This window comes from Nanorana parkeri, unplaced genomic scaffold (genome assembly GCF_000935625.1).
Source record: "Nanorana parkeri isolate BGI_ZX_2015 unplaced genomic scaffold, ASM93562v1 scaffold201, whole genome shotgun sequence".
In the NCBI taxonomy this organism is placed as follows: domain Eukaryota; kingdom Metazoa; phylum Chordata; class Amphibia; order Anura; family Dicroglossidae; genus Nanorana; species Nanorana parkeri.
This window is the reverse complement of record NW_017306469.1, coordinates 1375447-1381631: the sequence shown is the minus strand read 5'-3', so window position 1 is coordinate 1381631 and position 6185 is coordinate 1375447.

Here is a 6185-nt window from a genome sequence, read left to right as displayed (position 1 = left end):
CCTTCTCCTACTGTATTACTTTCATTTTACAAATTACTTTCAAATAAGTCATAGAAATAACTAGTTAATACGCTCTTTGAATCAAATATGTAAAATATGCTTTTTTACACTTTTTGCTTGATATATAGTGCTCATTGCTCCCAACTATCCCTTATTTAGAGGGACTGTCCCTCTTATGGAACCAAAGCTCTCTATCTCTCCTCAGAGCTCCCTTTTTTGGCCTAATGATTAGACCTCTATAAAAAAATTGCTATTTATCTACAAATAACTGTTACAGAGCATTAAAACCTTCATCCAATCTGTATATTACTGCATTGTTTAAAAAGCACGTATAAAGGAAAAGTAATGATGACAAGCATTTGTGGGTTTAACAAATAATTCTTAGCATATTACTTTTTTATGGTCTGTGTAACTGGCACACTTTCTGCTTACCGCCCCTTTTGGGCACCATCCATTCTGATCAACAGGGGATCCATGCACATATGGATGTCTTGTGACATCTGTGTCTGTTCAGTTTTTTCCTCCATATTGTAATGGAGGAAAAACTAAACTAATCGGACCCATGTTAGTTTTATGGGGGTCAGATGTAAACGCACCTCTGTCCATTTACATCCGATGACCTCCAAGTCCGATCGGAACACTGTGTGAAAGGGCCCTAATGTGTCCCTCTTTCTCATCTCAGAAAGTAAAAAGGTATGATAATGCATGTGTGGTGAATAAAAACAGGCTGCATTGTATTAACAAGAATTTTCAAGCGCCCTTGCTTCTGCACTCTATGAAAATATAGCACGTGTGCAGTTGAAAGGTAGGGTAAGAGTATAAGTCAAGCAACTGCAGGAAAATAAATGCGGTCAGATTTGCCTACAGGCAAGGTCGGACAGGCACTTTTAATGCTGCATCTGAGAATTTGGTCAGTTTAGTCTAGTTTATTGCTATTGAATACTTCCTATAGTGTTTCGTTTGCAGGCTCTGTTGTGTCATAATGTCATTTGAAATTCCACCAAGCAAAACGCTGATATTTAGAATGTGAGGAATGAATCAGGAGTCTGAAGTTCTGGCCTTTTACCTTCCATCTCTAGGACATCTGTAGTGTAAATAAAATGTAACTTTTATTCACTACAATAAAATGGAACTAGAGTTGAATATAAAGCTCAAAGAACCTGAACGGTTTCATGTGGCTGGGCATATTTCATCGGAGGTAAGAAAATACACTGTTGTGCTGCAACATACCCAGTTAGTAAAGTTATATGGATTAATCATCACTGTATCATTAGCTCTAAAGCATACCTTTTTAAAAGTATAATAGTTACATACAGCAAGTTAATGTTTAATTTAGACACAAATCAGGCTGAATTTAATTTAGTAAAGTCATTTGTGATTGTTTTTTGTGTATATGTGACCCCTCCTGGACAACTAAGTAGGTCCGTCACAGATGTACCACTAAAGATGAGATGGTTTTACCGCTCAAAACACATGCAACATACACAGTAGTCAGTGGCAGGTTTTATTCCTTCACTGTTCTACATAAGAGCAGCAGAGGAAGGAATGCATGAATTAAGCTTAGTAAATCTGTCTCACTGTTCCTGTTTAGTATTGCCTTGCTGAGCCACAAAAATTAACAAACATGCTCCAATGTATGTCATATCCAAATAAAAATTTAAAGGGTGCCCGTCTTAAAGCAGATGACTTCAGTGAAGTGTCTGATGGGAGCAGTCATTGTTTCATTTATTCCTCACAACCTAGTTCTAGGATCATAAAACTGTTTCATGTGGTCCAGGGAATAGCTGCTTCTATCAGATTCTTCTCACATGACTTTAGTCTATTGTGATAGTTTTTTTTAATAAACTATAAAAGTCAGGTATAATAAACCTTTATTTCCCCATCAATTTCTTTGTATTTAGGGATCTGATAGGACTATCCCCCACCACCCCACCACATGTTCTGAGCAGCACAATCTCTCAATGAACATAAATAAAAAACAAGATTTGATAGTTAATGATGGATGTTTAAAAATGTCAGCACAAGCTTGGACTCAATATTATCGATATTCATTGTTCCCTAATGCACTCCTTCAACTTACTTTATGTCTGGTCTTCATATTGTTTACCACACCTACAGCCAAATAAATCATTAAACATAAATCACAAAAAGCTCTATTGATATAATGTCTCGCAAAAAAAAAAAAAACCCTCTTATGTAACTCAAGAACAAAAATGTTTAGAAACATGAGCATATAGTTTGCATCTATATTTGTATTTTACATTAACTTAGAAAGGCTGGATAATAATAATAATAGGTTGATTCACGTTCTCTATTTTCAACCTACCTATTTCTGCAATGTGACTACAGACCATGATTAAGATTATTAAAGGCATTTCATACTTTTTTTTTTTTTATTCAATATATTAAGTGCTAAGAACCATGCACAATGATTTCTATGCTGCACTGCTCACATTTAATTACTGGGGATCACAAGCTTCTAGAAGCACATGATCCCCGGAAATATAAAAGAGCAAATGTGTTTTAAAGTTACAGTTATTGTTTAATTAATGATTTAGGCTCTAATTGCAGCATATGCCAATATGTATTAATAGGACCTTTTATAATATTAGCATTTATACTATATATTATAATCAACTTTGGAAGCAAAACTAGAAAATGGATAAGTCTAAGGAATGGAGGAGTCCTCACATCACACTCATCTATCACTATCCTTGCTAAGTGAAAAACCTGGTTAATTCCTGTTGAACGCCTCATGCAGGATTTGGGTAGGTAGTGGACAGTCATCTCAGCCAATAAAGATACTTTGCCATGGGGTAAATGTGGTGGAAAAGTGTGGTGTCCAGATTGCATTTCTTGGACTGAAGACTGTGAGATGGTTGGCTGTGTCCTGGAGTTGTCTGCATCCACTGGAGCTGGTGCTGTGCGCAGATAGGTCTAGTGTGGTGCAGTGTTTAGAAATGGAATAACTTGATTTTTTATTGGCTGTTGCTTAATGACATTTAAAGTCATTTTTTTTAGCTTTGAATAAAAGTAGGGAAGGAGTAGAGCCCTGTTGTACTGTCTCTAGTCTCATTAGGGAGATTACCCTCACATACTGTGCTGACAAAAATGGTTTCACCAGACAGAAAATTAAGGAAAATCTGTAACAGTAACACAGACAGAAATAAAAGCTAGATCTCTGTCAGCTTTGAGGTCTGTGTTCCTGTTGCAGATATTTTTACTCTTTAGAGTCCACGTGTAGTATTACCCTCACAGGGGTTCTAATCTTTTCCCACACTGCACCAAAACGAGAAAACATTTTTTTGGGGCTATACATACACTTTAACGCAAGAATGCTTATGTTCAGCAGAACTCAAGTTACGCAATACCTAACCAATTGGCCACATGATAGTTTGTGGTGGGATCTTGATCAAAAGCAGCCAGTTTAAGCATTTTAGGACTACAGCTCACTTTATTGACTTTCAGGGAGCTTAGTGAACAGGGTAAAGGGAGGTAGGGGGTCTTCTGTGACAATATGTTTGCTTTGAATAGAATATAATGTAACGCCTATGTAAAGATGGGATTGGATTTTGGATTTGGTAGAAAACATTTCCCCCCCCAAAATTATATATATTTCTATTCAATTATAATTTAATATCTATAGGCAGCTTCAGATCTGAAGCCATGCACAAATTTAAATAAAGGAAGTGTTCTGTTATAATGTTTAGTGTTCTTGCCTTGCAGCTTTGAGTCTTGGATTTCAGTTCACCAGAAACGCTGTCTGCATGGCGCTTGTTCTCCCCATGTTTGCATGTTTTGCCTCAGTTCCTCCGTAAGAATATTAAAGGTTATTTGGCGTCTCACATAACTGGTCACAGAGTATGTGTAACTGTGATAGGGATATTAGACTGCAAGCTCTTTTGGGGTGAGGGAGTGATATGAATGGTTTTATGCACTCTGTAAAAGACTGTATAATTATGATAAATAAAGAAATCAAACCTATAGAGCTAAAGAGCTGTTTTCTGTTAAAAATGCATGTAAAAATGCGGTCACATGAAACTAATCAGTAATTTACTAATCTATTTTTAAAGACATTTTGCTGTGAATGCTCCAGCAGTGCACATTTAATTCTCCATGGTGCTGCCTGCTAAACCATGGATGCAAAATACCTCCATTGTTGTGAATTCAAGAATTCAAGTCTAAAAATAGCTGCTACACATGTGCAGTTGTATTTATAGCGCGGTTTCACTAGCTAAACTCAGGAATACAGCTGGGGTTTTAATGCAGACTATAGACAATATCTCACACACTTGGCACTTTCCAGGGACACTTGCCCTCCTAGTGCCTGTATGGTAGATGTACTTTTATTTATCCTATTAATTCCTCTTACTGAGACTCCTGAACTCTACACCCCATCATTAGAATCATTTGTTTAATAGAAAAATACTTTTACTGTTCACGGAATCTGTAAAATCTTTCAACTTTTTCATAGGTTTCTAAGTGCCACATCTATTTAACCAGTTGACATCCGCAGTGTTAAACCCCCTTCCCATCCAGGCCATTTTTCAGTATTCAGCGCTGCGGTACTTTGACTGACATTTATTCCGTCATGCAGCGCTGTACTGAAATGAATTTTATACCCTTTTTTGGGGACACATAGAGCTTTCTTTTGGTGGTATTTATTCACCACTGGGGTTTTTATTTTTTTATATATTAAGGAAAAATTACAGATTTTTTTTTTAAAAAACAGTTTCCCCTATATTAAATTCTAAAACATTTATAATTTCCCAATTTTTTGGTAAAATATAAAAGACGGGGTCTAGTCGGGTAAAGAGACACTAAACATGTCAAGACTTAAAATTGCGCACGCGCGCGAAACCTCAAAAAAACTAAATTACCCAAAATTGGCCATAGGCGACGCATTAAAAGCTTTTACCGCTCATCAGTTTAGTGTTATCAGTGATTGATGGCCCTAAAATGATTGCTTTCACTGCGACGTTCGCGGCGATATGTAACATGTGTAGCGCAATTGTCATTTTCGCGTGCTGGCGCATGCGACGCATATTTACGTTTAAATGTGCGTAAACGAAGGTGGGGGGACTTAAACATTGTGGGGGGGGTTTACTTTTTTTTATTTGTGACCTGTTATTTTTTTAAACTTTTTTTGTTTGTGACTTTTATTTTTTTTAACTTTTTTTATTTATATAGATTTTTTTTTTACACTTATTGTTATTGCTATTATATAGGGGGATACCATCCCCCTATATAATAGCACAGGTACACTGACAGGTCCTCTTTATGGAGACATTAGGGGTCTCTAGACCCCTAATGTCACCTGGAGACCCCAAAAGAAGCTGATGAAGCACAGATTTGCTTCATCAGCTTCTTCTATCTGGCATAGGAGCCAGATGACTGACAGGTGAATGCGGAAGTGATGTAATACACATCACTTCTGCATTCACACTACAGAGGGAGAACAGCAAGGAGCTGATCTCCCTCCCTCCTTCTCCTGACGCCCTCCCGAGCCGGTCCCGGGCCGCAGATGGGCTAGCGGATCCCGGGATTAAAGGTGAGGGGTCAGGAGGGGGGAGATGGCGGCACTCGCGATTGGGGGAGGGCTCCGAAATTCACGCCATACAACCGATCGGCGGCTATAGAGCCGCTGATCGGTTGTATATGAAACAGCCGTTAACGGCTGTAGTAACAAGCGGGTCTTTCCTGCTCGCGCGCGCCCCCTAGCGCGCGCGAGCAGGAAAATAATGCCGTCTGGCGACGGCAACCCGCTGATAGGAGTCAGCCGTCCGTCCGTTTTTTCTTAACGGGCGGACGGCAAGAGGTTAAAAAATAGTTGTATTTTCTGCCTCATCCCATTCCATGAGTGCAGCTTAAGCCTCTATGGTGTCAGTAACTAGTGTTTAGGAAGTGTGATGCACAGTGATGCATAATACAGTCTGCATTGCAGTGCAAATCATTGTGAGTGGAAGCCCAATGCACCTTACCATCACATTTCTTACCTTACCAAATGTATGTACATTTTAGCACACCACAAAGTCCAGGCAGGAACCATATTTGTGTTGTGTGCTAAAATGTCCATTGTAATGTGTTGGTGGCCCATTAAAGATGAATGAATGGGGTGCCTTACCCCAATGCATTAAAAACCATGGGTACATGTGCAGCTAGTAACACACACCGACAGTGTGAAT